At 39.2% G+C, this 16199-nt stretch overlaps 1 pseudogene; it reads left to right on the forward strand.

Moving 5' to 3' along the window:
* Umpk-ps (uridine monophosphate kinase, pseudogene) lies at positions 9835-11789 on the forward strand (annotated as a pseudogene).

Consider the following 16199-nt stretch of genomic DNA (forward strand, 5'->3'; position numbering starts at 1 on the left):
GGTGTCTTCGATCCCTCTGGTTTCCACAAGTCCCCCTCCCTACTTTCCAGGGTTTTCTCAGAAGGGGGAAGGCAGAGATGGAGACCTCCAACCAGGGCTCTCTTTCCACCTAATACAAGACCTATACATTTTATGTTCTTTCCTGTAGTTTTGTATTTCCACAGTTTTGTAATTCATAAAAGAGATTTTAGATTCAGAAAACACATAGAAACCACAAAGACTAATAAGGAAGAAAAGCAACCCCCACATATGGCTTCAGCTCTTACCAATGCCAATAGGATTTGTCTTCTATTTAAATGTATAATTATGATAAGAATTTATTGAAATAAAAAAAGCATATTGTAAGTAATGACATTTATTTGGTCTTCCTAATAAAATGAAACCAAAGGTTTGGAAAGCAGCATTTCATCCGAATTATTTCCTTTTTGGGTCCAGTGTTTAATTCCTAAGCAAAGCCAGCACAACACATGTGGTGCTCAGTTTTCACATGGTAATGGATTCTAGAGGCAGGGAAACATGTTATATATTCCTCTTGATGGCTGTGAGGTTTGGGATTCTAATATTTCCCCAAAACAACTGCACCAAAACATGAGCTTCTATAAGTCTGTCTATCTATCTATCTATCTATCTATCTATCTATCTATCTATCTATCTATCTATCTATCTATCTCCTTGTAGTTTCATTAAGGGGCTCATTTATTTACCCATCTCTTTAGAATGGCTTTACCAGTCTTCCTTAAGGAGTAGTCAGTCTCCTTCTGGGTGATTGACAATTCCAGTAAGGTTAACTCTTAAGGAGAAGACAATAGTATAGATTGTTGTAGTTTTTGGTAGTAGAAGATTACCATGTCATGTCTCTACCTAGGGCCAAAGGTAGATTGGATTCTTTTGTCCAGGAAGGAATAATGTCTCTTTATTAAGCATAAACAGAGCTCTGGTAGCCATCTCTGATGTTCTAGAAGGCCACCATTACCCACCCCCCACCAAGAATTAAGGGCCTAAAATAATTGAGGAAATAGGTTGAAATTGGGGAACAGATATAACTTGTTTGTTCCATGATAATCCAAAAGTCCATCTCCAAAGCTGTTTGCTAGAAGACTGTGGTGCCTGTCCTGCAACTTCCTCTCCATGCTCACCTAGCCTCTAGGTTGAAGTGCTCATTTAGAAATTGGAGCTACCCCTGCTAGCATTTTTTTTCTGCCTTTGGCCAGGCCAGAACAAAGGCCATTTCCTGATTTGAGTCAAGGACAATAATTCTCTTTCAGGTTCCCTGCCCCTAAGTCTTTTTATTCTTTCTATCTCTTCCCCTCACCAATTCAACATTTGAGAAGTCTGAGACTCATGTAGAGGTACACAGTTGACTGTAAAGGGTCGACTTCACACCGGAGGTTTCAGTAGCACATGGATACTTTTCAGTTGCTTCAGTGCTTCAGAAATTAGAGGCAGACCAGCAGAACAGGTGAATTTCCATAGCCATCATCAGCTGCTCATGACAGAAACGTGGCTTAAGGAATTCTCTCCAGTTTAGAGTGATAGAAAAAAGCTCAAATACAGTTCAAACATCCTTGAACTGGCCATTCTTAACTAGCGAGTCTCTTTGATCATTTTGGGACTATACAACAGCAGAACATTTCCAAGAATGCCCGTGTTACAAAAAGGTAGAGGCATTTATAAGATTATTTCTGAGATTGATTTTAGAAATTTAAAAAATTTAATTTGATTCAAAGCTATCCCATGTTCTTTTTTTTTTTTTCTTATTTCTGATGCAAGAGCTGTGATTGCTAAGTCCCTTGCCTCTTTCTGAGAGTCAGCCTGCCCGTATGGGATGGCACATGCTAAGTTGCCATGGTTTTGATTTAGAAGGCTTGTGGAGAAAGCCACTGCACTGTTTTCTGTAGGGATTACAGAAATAATTGTCACTGGTTTTGTACTTTTAAATTAGAAGTTCTTTGTGGTGGTGGGCTATTCTTTTAGCAGTATGTTTCTACTTACTGAAAAGCATTGCTGAGCACAATATACCCACTCTGCTATGTAAATAAAGACATTATTGTTGGAATAATGCAGTGCAGGGGATGCCTCTTCTGGTAGGCTTATCTGCCAATCTGTGTTTAGTTGGCTTTTCAGCCCACCCATTGTAATTACTACTGCTTTTCAGTCTTCTAGAATAGGGATCTGGGAAGGGGATTTGTTACAACTGGGTTATTTAAGTGGAATTTTCCAAATATACAGTATCTCCTCCTCAGATCAGAAGTTCACTCCCCTATTCTTTCCTGTGTGCTTTAGAAGCCCTTGGCAGGCTATTATTACAAGCTGAAGGGCAGGTTTCAAGCTCCCCCTGTTTATGAACTTGTGCAGGCTATCAGTAAGCCACATGCGTCTCAGATTGCTACTCTTTGTTCTAATTTCACTTGGAATTGTGCTAAATTTAAGAGTGTGAATTCTTTCAGGAGCAAAGTTGGCAAATGCTTAATATTAGGTCTGTTGCATGTCATCTGGACTTTTTTTTTTAATAATTGGACACTATTTAATATAGATGATTTGATGGATGTCATATCTAAAGATTTTATTAAATATGTCACATAGATTGTTTTGAGGTTCTAAGGAATGTAACCAAGGACCTTGTGCATGCTAGACAATTATTCTTTACTGAGCCACATCTATAGCTTTAATTTTCTTTAAAAATATGTTAAAATATTAAATATAAAGGAAAACATTATCATAAAATGTAGTAGACCTGTGACATTTATGATCTTCAGTAAGGTGGTACATATTTTGCAATATCCTTTCCTTTGTCTTCAAAGCTTATGGCTGAGAAATAGATATTTAGAGTCCAGTCTACAAGTGAAGGCCTATGCCACACCAGGATAAGTTTCTCTGTATTTCCTTATTTATGGGAGCCTGCAATGTATCATATTGTGACACATTTGTAAAGGAAGCAACAGCATTGGAGACAGCTTCTCCTGCTTTATGAATGGCTCTTTCTCAGTCTCTTTAAATGTTGCAAACTTTACAAGGTTCATAATCCAGTTAGAAATTCATTTTTATACACTGTTTTCCCTCCCAGACTCTTCCTTCTCAATCACATTTGTTAGCACTGATCTGCATTTCTCACCTCCTGCTTATGTTGTAAGTTTCTGCTTGGATCCTGCATCTACTTCAGAAAGACCTTGGGGAGCTCATGGATGACTCTGGGGAGTATTTCTTTGACCATGCTTTTAAAATGTTACATCATCTCATTTTGTTGACCTCTCCCCATGACCTTTATATTCTTTTGTAGGAAGTAGAACAGCAATAATGATCACAACTTATTAGTAGATACAATTATATATTACATAATGTACTATTAATAATATTATTACCACTTTAATTCTGGTGCTGGATATTGCTAGCTTTCTATTTTAAGGTCAATTTCTTTCATTATTTTTTCTTTATTCTTCTCTCATTCAATATATCTTCCCTGCTACTTCCTTTCACTCCACTCTTTCCAGTTCCTCTTCCCCTTTCCTCTTCCCTAGATCAACTCTTTCCCTGATTACCCCCACTGCCTTGAAAAGAGCAGGCCTCCCAGGGTCTTACATCTTCTTCAATGGCTATTCCTTTCTGTTGTCTACCATAGGAATTTTCCAGTCAACTTAGCCTGGAAAACACTGAGTCATGGTTCCTTCTTGCTCCCTCTCTTTCTCCTTGTGATTAGTCAGCTAACAAACCTTTCTTGTCTTCTTCCTCACACCTTCTTTCTCATCGTCACTCCTCTAAGTCTATTATTGTTTGCTTGTTCTGTAGGCTTCAAGTTCTCATCTTCCCTCTGCAGAAGAAACTCTGAAGCAGTTTAGGTATTGTTAACCTGACTGGGGCACAGAGAAGAATTTTCTAAAGATCAGGTTCATCTGGGACTGGCTCAGCCCTGCAATGATAGATAACATGTGCACCACAGTAAACTGTGTGTGTGCATTCTAAAAGGTTCAGGCACAGAGGTGCTTTTAAAGTCAACACCAGAGAAATTTATATAAGACCCAATATCCAGTTGGTATAAGCTTACTAGTAATGGAGGTCACATAGATGCTGGCTAGATGTCTACAACATTGTATCTGGTTTGCCACAGTGCATGGTTACAGAAACTTATGCATATGTGTCAGGACACCCATGAGGTAAACAGAGCATGAAGGAAGTTTTATTTTATAGAAAGTCTCTGAAAAAGATTTATCTCACACAAGTGTTCTGCTTTAACTAGTTCTGGACTCTAATTTTATGTAGTTCTGGCAAGAACTATTTTATCTTGATATCAGCAACATTCACACTTTCTTCTTTGTCTAAAACAGTTTTCTTTTATAGGTGGGTAAATTTTTGAGTCTCATGGATTATTTTTTATATTACTTTGTTTTGCTCCCTTCTGAATGCTATACTTAAAACAAGCATGACTGTTCCTCACACTTTAAACATCTTTTTCCCCCCAAATGCACTTCATTCTTCTACCTTTACTTTTTCTCTTTGCTATTAAAGAAAAAAAAAAAAAAAACAAAACCAACCAACCAAGTAACCAACCAAGTAACCAACCAACCAACCGAACCAACTAAAAAATAAGAACCCTGCAGCTGCAGTGAAGCACTTGCCATGGGAAGACTTTGAGACATTCAAACAATATAGTTACATCTCCCAGCATGCCCATGTAATTGGAACTAACATGTGAATTATTATGCTAAGATGATACATGACATAATCAAATTCTGTTTAAAGGGTTTCAGTCTGCAGAGAGTTAGTAACCAGTATTGGTAATATCAGAAAAAGTCCTGCCTAGAATATGACCCTCCAGCTGAGCTCTAAAACTAAAGTGGAAGAAAGACCATTCCAATTAGAGGAACAACATACATCTCTGTGAGACAATGGCACAGTCAGGGTTGATATCAAAAGTAGATCTAAATGGAGATGAAGCAAAAAGATGAGTGTGTAGATAATGGAACTTCTTATATCCTCTCATCATTGGTGAGATGATAGAACACTTTGAAATATTTACATAAGAAATAACAATCTTACTTGTAATTCAGCTCATTCTCATCCCCCCACCCTCCAGGTGTATCTATTAGACGGAGTCTCATAGAGCTCAGGTTGGCCTCAAATTATGGAGTCAGGGATGATTATGAACGTCTGTTTCTCTTGCCTCTGCCTTCTAAGTGCTGGCATTACTGGCTTCCAGCATTATGCCTGGCTTATGTGGTACTGGGATTGTGTATTCTAAACAAGCATTATCAACTGAGCTACACTGCCAGATGTTTATTTACAATTTAGAAAATGCTGCTCTGGCTCCTGTTCTCAGAAGGCTAACATGATTGATTCCATGTTGGAAGCTGTGAGAGAACATAGGAGAAGCACTTAGGATTCATAGGACATAGTGACTCAATGGGTACTAGGGATAATAGAGATGAAGAACTTGAAACAAACATCTTGACTTTATTGTATAAGAGACAGACGGTAGAGGCTATAGGAGAAGCTGAGCTCACTTAGGAGAAAGCTGAGCTAGAAATTTAATACTGAAAAAGAGACTGTCTTCTTTTCCTTTTTCTACTGCAATTCAAGCCCCTGATTCTGACATGGTTACTTGGAAATACAAATGTGTTAGGCAGCAGCTTAGCCTGACCTACCACTGCCTACCCCTCCATGGTGGGGCTCGGAGTCAGGAGTCACCACAGGACCTGAAGGTGTAGAATCAGGCAGAGGTAGGAAGGAGACTGTGTTCACTGAGCACCGGTTTTGGTACCTGCCAGTCTAGTGCCTCTTGTGATGGTTTTTGATTATAACTGAGGATCTTTGGGAAGATAGCTGAAAGAAGTAATTTTTCTTTTTTAAAGATATACAAAATTATTACCATGCAAATGTCTCCAAAAGCACATGAAGTTTCTCCATTGTGTTTGAAACAGGCTTATGTTCCTGTTAATTCACAACAAATAGGCAGAGCTAGTAAATCAAATAGGCCTTTATTTGACTCTAGAAATACATACATGCATTTGAAAGAATGTTTCCTGAAAATACAGATGTTCTAGGTAACTGTTGGGGATTATGCTGATGAGGAATCATTCTGCAAGATTATTTTAGCTATCTGCACATTTATTCTGTTCTTTCCTTTTAATTTGTATGGAATATAATGACACAGCATAAGTAATTCTGAGATATGTTTGTTTTTCAAAGACTTTCTTCACTAACATCATTATACTATTTTGAGAACTAAATAAAAACAGAAAAATTTGCTTGGCAGCTTCTAGCAAGGAAGCTGTTAATCATCTTGATATATATTGAAAAGATTTTTCTTGACTTCTGTCAGTGTGAGAAAGTACAAATCCACAGAGTACTCACAGTAGGTCTGCAGTTACCCTAGCTGTGCAATGTTCTGCTTTGTCAGAACATACCAGCTGTTTTAATATTAAAATTCTTAAGGAATTGACTCACTTTGTATTAAATTTTAAAGTAATTATAGTTCCAAGTCTCTCCTTTCGGATATTAGTTTACTTTATGTTTTGTCTCTCAATTGTGAATATGTGATTAGATTTTTATAGATTTTCTCATGAAAACATTGTTTATATTTTTTATCAGATAATATATGGTGTCTCTCTAAGATCTTATGATGTATTGAATCATGAACAAAGCTGTTTTATTCACATACTTTATGCCCAGAGATTGTAATGCACACAGATTGATGCACATACTTAAAAGATTTGATTTTGTTTCTGAATTAACATTTTAAAAACATGGCTTTCAGAATTTTCTAAATCAAGAAATGCCTTTTTACTTGATAAGCAATGGAACTATTTTAAAATAAATCTTTCATATAAAATTTTAATTATTTACATTTTGATGAGTTGCTTTTGGAAATAAATATTTTATAGTAAAGAAACACAAGCTCATAACATTAAAGGGTCCAATGCTATTTAATCTGCACAACCAAGGGCCTAAGGATTTTTTTCTAGTGAAATATTTAATGAACTGCCAGTTTTCTTATCACTGTTGGGTTTACTGTGACCTAAATTTGGGAGTCTTTTGTTCCTTCTTTACTCTTTGATTTAATTAGTTAATGATTTTGTAGTCAGGAGTTCCCCAGAGATGGCAAATTTATTGATACTGTAAATCAACCTCTGGATATAACTTCATGCTGTTAGTTTCATTGATGGTGGCTGCAGCGGCCATTATAGTATGGGCAAAGGCTACTGCTGGCAAAAAGGAAGAACCTTACTCTTTTAGGTCTAGGTTGAATGAACTAGAAAAATAACTGGGCTAAAAGTTGTTAATTTTGATTGTCAACTTGACTGGACTAAGCTGCCCGGATGAGTGAGGTACACTTCTGGGTGTGTCGTTCATGGATTTTCCCACTGATAACACGAGGACTTGGACTTCAGTGGATCCATCCCTTGATGGATGGGTGATACACCACTACAGGCAGGCAATGAAGTGGGCGGTGGGGCCCTTGGAAGAAGGAGTTCACTAACAGCATGTGTAGATGGCTGTGTCCTGCCTTGGCACTTTCTTGTGTCCTCCTTTTTTCTTCCTCTCCTGTCATACTGTGAACTCCCCTGTCCTATTAAATCCTCCCTGCCATCACGGAATGGCACCTCTGTAGCCGGGAACCAAACCAAACCTTTCTTACCTGAAAATTATTTGTTATTTGGTCACTGTGATGAGACAATAACAAGACAGAAGTTAACTTGGTGGAGTCTGTAGAGGATCACGAATATTCAGATAGTTTCTAAGTATAGCTGAAGAATATACTACATCTTATAAAATTATACGAAGATATTGGGGTGGCCCAAACTGACACAATCATAGTTCTGTAACTCAAGAAACAGAGCTAGGAATATCTTTATCTGAAAGAATAAGTTATAGTAAACTTCCATTTTGTGTTGACATAAGTTTTACTGACCCTATGGATAACTCTGGAACTCTAACCCAGATTTTGCTAATTTTCATCTTTGAAAATCCTTTTAGGTTTTAACAACACTATTAGTATTTCTGCCTAACAGTGCTTTCAACCTTTCTCCCCATCATAACATTCAATAAAAATTTCATAAAACATTAATAAATTAAAATTACATTTCACTAGAACATACACTTTCTTTCTCTCTTCCTGCTCTTTTATTTTTTAATGCCACATTGAAGATCAAAACCAGAGCCTTATGAACCATACCATGAGCTCTTCCCCTGAGATAAACCATTAATCTAGAATAAATGCCTTTAAAATCAAATTTTATGATAATTAACAAAAGAATTCAGAGGGAATGAGGCTAATTATACAAACAAAATATTTAAAATTGGACATTACAGATAAAAGTTACTGTTATTTATCTGGAGTTAACAAATGGCTGTGGTTTTTAACTGTGGTTTTTCTCTTGTTCAAGAGAAAGCAATGATGTACAGTAAAAGTGGTTCCCAAGGATAAACTGGTGGCTGAGCTTACTTTTTCCTTTCTTTAATTTTTCCCTTGCTACTTCTGAATATTCTTTAACCAAGGATAACCAAAGCCCGAAGGAACAGAAAAATTAACAAAAACCAGGAAACTGGTTTTCTGATATGGGACACCAAGCATGTACACCACCCATACCTCAAAGATAATCAAAGAAACATGGTAAGCCCATAGTGGTTACCCAGTTTATTCTGTAGAAAAAAATCTTAGGCTGCAGTTCTAAGATTTAGCTCAAGTCAGAAATGACTAAAAAGGTTTGAGTTTGAAGAACACAGTGTATATGAAGAGCAACATGGAAAAATTCAGCTCCTTCCTATTTAAATTGAATACCAATAGAACATGTACATGATAAGACTAGCCAAAGCCAGGCAAGGTCTAGTTAAAGGCTCAAAGGAGACAACCTGTGTATGGTGCAGGCTAAGAACTGTTCTTACTTCTGCTAGCCAGCACAGGTAGCTTTCCAGTTCTCAAGGGATGCTGAGTAAACACCAGCTCTTTTCTTGGGTGGGTTGGGGAGCAGGTCAGGGGGAGGGTATAGGGGGTTTTGGGGATAGCATTTGAAATGTAAATGAAGAAAATATCTAATAAAAAAAGAATAAGGTAATGTCACTCCAAGTAGAGGTCAGTAAGCTTCCTGTCAAAGGACCGAGTGATGAGTGCTTTAGAGTTTTATGAGTAACATATAGCTTTGTTGATTATCGTCACTTGCCTCTTTTTCTTCTCTCTCTCTTTCTCAAACTTAAAGTCATACATAGTTCTTGGGAAATATAAAGAAATAGTTTGTGATCTGTATTTGATCCATGGTTACAGTTTTTTGACTCTTGACTCAGAATTGTGATTGTTCTGTTCTTGTCTACAAAAATGTATAGGAGTTTCACATAATTTCCTAGAAATTATAACTTCATCTAGAACAATGTTATCCTTACTTAAAGGAATAGAAAAACATAAAGCATCCGAGAAAGACAATTCATATTTTTCATCTCTTTAAATATTTATAGGCATATACAGAAACAGGAGATTTCAGTCTTAGGATGAGAATAGTCAGTTACTAAAACTGACTCAGAAAGATGGCCTTGGCGGCTCAAGCTTGTAATACTGGTGCTCAGCAGGAATATCACAAGTTTCATGTCAGCCTGAAGTTCAATGAAGACCCTGTCTCAGAAATAACAAACAACAAAAGCAAACAAAACCAGAAAGCCAAAAACTAAAGAAAAGAAAACCAGCCTAACAAAAACCAAATCAGAAATTTCAGAGATCATAAGATTAGCAGACAAGGTCATTAAGATACTATGTGCATGTTGAGCATAGTTCAGGAGTTACATAAAATTCTTAGCTATTTAGAAATATAAAAGATAAAATGACTCAAATTTGTACATAAAAATGAAATGGTGCCCGGCGGGAGCTGGCAGAGTCGGTGGATAGGTGGATAAGCCGACAGAGTCGGTGGATGGGTGGATGTTCGTCCGCTACTCTGGAGATGGCTTCGGCGGGAGGCGGTGGCTCAGAGAGTACTGCGCCTGCCCGAGGCCGATCTTCCTCAGCCTTGGCCGTTCCTCATCGGCGTGAGTGGCGGCACCGCTAGTGGCAAGTCAACAGTGTGTGAGAAGATCATGGAGCTGCTGGGACAGAATGAAGTGGACCTCCGGTAGCGCAAGTTGGTCATCCTGAGCCAGGACTGCTTCTACAAGGTTCTGACGGCTGAGCAGAAAGCCAAGGCTTTGAAGGGACAGTACAATTTTGACCATGCAGATGCTTTTGATAATGATCTGATGGACAAGACCTTGAAAAACATTATTGAAGGCAAAGTTGTTAAGGTTCCTACCTATGATTTTGTGACCCACTCAAGGTTACCAGTGACCACTGTGGTCTACACAATTGATGCGGTTCTGTTCGAGGGCATCTTGGTATTCTACACTCAAGAGATCCGGGACATGTTTCACCTGCGCCTCTTTGTGGACACAGACCCTGATGTTAGGCTGTCTTGAAGAGTTCTCTGGGATGTGCAATGAGGAAGGGACCTGGAGCAGATCCTGACTCAGTGCACCACCATTGTGAAATCGGCCTTCGAAGAGTTCTGCCTGCCGACTTAGAAGTGATCATCCCTCGAGGGCTTGACAATATGGTGGCCATCAACCTGATCGTATAACACATCCAGGACATCCTCAACGGGGACCTGTGCAAGCGGCACCGAGGAGGGCCCAATGGGCACAGCCACAAGAGGACCTTACCCGAGTCAGGAGATCACCCTGGGGTGTTGGCCACTGGTAAACGCTGACACCTGGAGTCTAGCAGCAGATCCCATTGAGGACCAGCATATATAGGTTCCCTACAGACCCATGATTAAGGGCCTGGGGAGACCACTAGCTCCTAAAAGCACAGTCAGGGATCCCTCTCAGTGGGATCTAAGGTAGCATCGAGACCAAAGCCTTCCTTGCATGGAGGGCAGACTCATGCTGACAGAGCATTCTGGGGTCCTCTGTTTCCTTTCATTGGAGGAGGCCACAGGTCTCTGGGTCACTGTCCCAAACAGCATAGTAAGCCCATGGTGCCAGCTTCCCCAGGGGATGCAGGACACATATTATGGGGCAACAGGAAACAGCTCGGGCTCTGGCTGGTCTGGTGTTGACAGTGAGCCAAACAGAAGTCCTTCCCCGTATGGTGTGGCTTGTGTCCATGTTGCAGAAGTAAAGTTTGCAGAGATGTTCGATACCTTTGTTTGTTTTGTGGCAGGCAGTTTGTGACCTCTGAACCTAGTTTTACAACCTACCACTTGGCTATGGTCCAGTTTAAGGAGCCTGAGGCAGGAAACCTAAGGACTACCCACATGACTCTATCTCGGGGCCTGGATCTTGGGTAGATCCCATCTGGGAGTGGGCCATCAGGTCTCTTGTGGCTAAAACAGTGTCTCCCAATTCTGCAGGAAGCCTTGAACCAGGGGGCTGACTGTGTACAAGTCACTTGGGTACAGTTCATGGCTAGCATGCCAGGCAGGCTCTCTCCAGCCAGGGAGCACTGCAGTGCAGAGGCAGGTGACTGTGGCTGCCTAAAGCCAGCTAGTCTCCTGCACACCCAACTCAAGCTCCTGGCTCCACAAATGCTCCCTTCTGTGTTGTAAACTTTGTCTTCCCTCCCACGGGATGGCTGTGTTTGGAAAAGTGTCCTTTGCTATTCCCGTGATGGAAGCACGGGACTTCTCATTTCATGTTCAATACAACTGTGTTTCTCACAACAGCAGCTGAGCTGTGATTAGCTCAGGGGCTGGTTTCTGCTAGTGCTGTGCTGGTTTTGTTGAACTAAAACCCCTCTTTGGAGGAAGAATCAATAAATAACATAAAATATTAAAAAATGAAATGGCTGAGGATAAAAAATACTGTGTGGGTTTAACAGATTAGAATCTGTGGAAAGCCCTTCTGGTCAGCGCCAGCTCCAGGTCACCTTGGGTGCAAACTCAGCGGACAGTCCTGCAGTCGCAAGATGACTGTCCACACCATCTTAGGATCACTGGTGAGTGGAACACAACATCGGTTCAATCCAATCGCGCCAGGACTGAGCCAGCAGCAGGAAAACAAAAAAACCTGTCTGACCAGGGGCACAAGTCCCTTCCAGTCAGCGCCAGCTCTGGGTCACCTTGGGCAAGAACTCCAGGGAAAGTCCCACAGTCCCCAGAGGACTTTCCATGCGATCTTAGGATCACTGGTGAGTGGAACACAACATCTGTTGCAAACCAATTGTGACGGGCCTGTGACAGCAGGAGCAAGGACACGGGAGCCTTTTCTGAGGAGCAGCTTGGGCTCCTTCTGATCGGTACTGGTACACCTTGGTTTTGAACATACCAGACAGCCCCACCATCCTCAGAGGAGACACAACTTCCAGGCGCTGTAACACACCCAGGATCTTAGTATTCCAGGAACCCAGGATAATAGAGCTTGGTCACACCAGGATCTCAGGGTCTCAGAGGAAGCTTGACTGCCAAGAACTCTGACATACCCAGAATCTCATGTTCACAGGAGTCAGGAATCACAGGATCACAGAGAAAGCTGCACTCTGAGGAGTCCTGAATCAACTGGGATTATAGGAAGGAGAGCCTCCAATTAGATATATTGAGGGCAGCAAGCATTTGAGATAATCAGATGACAGGAGGCAAGCATAAGAACAGAAGCAATAGAAACCAAGGTTACTTGGCATCATCAGAACAAAACTCTGCCACCATAGAAAGTCCTGGATACACCATCACACCAGAAAAGAAAGATATTATCTAAAGTCATTTCTCATGATGATGTTGATGAGGGACTTTAAGAAGGAAATACAGGAAAACAGGTAAATAGCTAGAAGCCCTTAAAGAGGAAACACAAAATTCCCTTAAAGAGTTACAGGAAAACACAGCCAAACAGGTGAAAGAATTGAACAAAACCATTCAGGATCTAAAAATGGAAGTAGAAACAATAAAGAAATCACAAAAGGAGACAACTCTGGAGACAGAAATCCTAGGAAAGAAATCAGGAATCATAGATGTGAGCATCAACAACAGAATACAAGAGATGGAAGAGAGAATCTCAGGTGCAGAAGATTCCATAGGGAACATGGACACGACAGTCAAAGAAAATGCAAAAGGCAAAAAGCTCCTAACCCAAATCATCCAGGAAATCCAGGACACAATGAGAAGAACAAACCTAAGGATAATAGGTATAGATGAGAATGAAGATTGTCAACTTAAAGGGCCAGTAAATATCTTCAACAAAATTATAGAAGAAAACTTCCCTAACCTAAAGAAAGAGACGCCCATGAACATACAAGAAGCCTACAGAACTCCAAATAGACTGGACTAGAAAAGAAATTCCTCCCGACACATAATAATCAGAACAACAAATGCACTAAATAAGGATAGAATATTAAAAGCAATAAGGGAAAAAGGTCAAGTAACATATAAAGGTAGACCTATCAGAATTACACCAGACTTCTCACCAGAGATTATGAAAGCCAGAAGATCCTGAACAGATGTTATACAGACCCTAAAAGAACACAAATGCCAGCCCAGGCTACTATACTCAACAAAACTCTCAATTACCATAGATGGAGAAACCAAAGTATTCCATGACAAAACCAAATTCACACAATATCTTTCCATGAATCCAGTCCTTAAAAGGATAATAAAGGGAAAACTCCAGTACAAGGAGGGAAATGACGCCCTAGAAAAAGCAAGAAAGTAATCCTTCAACAAACCTAAAAGAAGATAGCCACAAGAACAGAATCCCAACTCCAACAACAAAAGTAACAGGAAGTAACAAATACTTTTCCTTAATATCTCTTATTATCAATGGACTCAATTCCCCAATAAAAAGACATAGACTAACAGATTGGCTATATAAACAGGATCCAACATTTTACTGCATACAGGAAACCCACCTCAGGGACAAAGACAGACATTACCTCAGAGTGAAAGACTTGAAAACAATTTTCCAAGCAAATGGTCCGAAGAAACAAGCTGGAGTAGCCATTCTAATATTGAATAAAATCGGCTTCCAACCCAAAGTTATCAAAAAAGACAAGGAGGGACACTTCATACTCATCAAAGGTAAAATCTTCCAAGATGAACTCTCAATTCTGAATAGCTATGCTCCAATTGCAAGGGCATCCACATTCATTAAAGAAACTTTAGTAAAGCTCAAAGCACACATTGCACCTCACACAATAATAGTGGAAGACTTTAACAGTCCACTCTCATCAATGGACAGATCCTGGAAACAGAAACTAAAACAGAGACACATGGATACTAACAGAAGTTATGAAACAAATGGATTTAACAGATATCTACAGAACATTTTACCCTAAAAGAAAAAAATATACCTTCTTCTCAGCACCTCATGGTACCTTTTCCAAAATTGAACATATAATCAGTCACAAAACAGGCCTTAACAGATACAAAAATGTTGAAATTATCCCATGAATTCTATCAGATCACCACAGACTAAGGCTGATCTTCAATAACATCATAAATAATAGAAAGCCAACATTGACGTGGAAGTTAAACAACACTCTACTCAATGATAACTTGGTCAAGGAAGAAATAAAGAAAGAAATTAAAGACTTTTTAGAGTTTAATGAAAATGAAGCCACAACATACCGAAACTTATGGGACACAATGAAAGCAGTCCTAAGAGGAAAACTCAGCTCTGAGTGCCTCCAAAAAGAAACTAGAGAGAGCATACACTAGCAGCTTGACAGCACACCTAAAAGCCCTAGAACAAAAGGAAGCAAGTTCACCCAAGAGGAGTAGACAGCAGGAAATAATCAAACTCAGGGCTGAAATTAACCAAGTGGAAACAAAAAGAACTATTCCGAGAATCAACCAAACCGGGAGCTGGTTTTTTTTTTTTTTTTTTTTTTTTGAGAATATCAACAAGATAGATAAACCCTTAGCCAGAATAACTAGAGGTCACAGGAACAGTACCCTAATTAAAAAAGTAGAAATGAAAAGGGAGGCATAACAACTGAACCTGAGGAAATCTCAAGCATCATCAGATTCTACTACAAAAGGCTATACTCAACAAAACTGGAGAACCTGGATGAAATGGACAATTTTTTTAGACAGATACCAGCTGCCAAAGTTAAATCTGGATCAGATTAATGATCTAAACAGCCCCATATCCCCCAAAGAAATAGAAGCAGTCATTAATAGTCTCCCAACCAAAAAGAGCCCAGAACCAGATGGGTTTAGTGCAGAATTCTATCAGACCTTCAAAGAAGACCTAATTCTAATTCTCCTCAAACTATTTCATAAAATAGAAACAGAAGACACTCTACCCAATTCATTCTATGAAGCCAGAATTACTCTGATACCTAAACCACACAAAGGCCCAACAAGGAAAGAGAACTTCAGATCAATTTCCCTTATGAATATTGATGCAAAAATACTCAATAAAATTCTTGCTAACTGAATCCAAGAACACATCAAAACGATCATCTATCATGATCCAGTAGGCTTCATCCCAGGGATGCAGGGATGGTTTAGTATATGGAAATCCATCAATGTTATCCACTATATAAACAAACTCAAAGACAAAAACCACATGATCATCTCATGAGATGGTGAGAAAGCAGTTGAGAAATCCAACACCCATTCAGGATAAAAGTCTTGGAAAGACCAGGAATTCAAGGCCCATACCTAAACATAATAAAAGCAATATATAGCAAACCAGTAGCCAACATCAAACTAAATAGAGAGAATCTGGAAGCAATCTCACTAAAATCAGGGACTAGATAAGGCTGCCCACTTTCTCCCTACCTATTCAATATAGTACTCAAAATCCTAGCCAGTATAATTAGATAACAAAAGGATGTCAAGGGGATACTAATTGGAAAGGAAGAAGCCAAAATATCACTTTTTGCAGATGATAGGATAGCATATATAAGTGATCCTAAAAATTCCACCAGAGAACTCCTAAACCTGATAGCTTCAGTGAAGTGCCTGGATATAAAATTAACTCAAACAAATTAGTGGCCTTTCTCTACATTAAGGATAAACAGGCTGAGAAAGAAATTAGGGAAACAACACCCTTCACAATAGTCAAAAATAATATAAAATACCATGGTGTGACTCTAACTAAAGAAGTGAAAGATCTGTTGATAAGAACGTCAAGTCTTTGAAGAAAGAAATCAAAGAAGATCTCAGATGATAGAAAGATCTCTCATGCTCATGGATTGGCAAGATCAATATAGTAAAAATAACTATCTTGCAGAAAGCAATCTACAGATTCAA

This window comes from Mus musculus, chromosome 8 (assembly GCF_000001635.26).
Source record: "Mus musculus strain C57BL/6J chromosome 8, GRCm38.p6 C57BL/6J".
Lineage (NCBI taxonomy): Eukaryota > Metazoa > Chordata > Mammalia > Rodentia > Muridae > Mus > Mus musculus.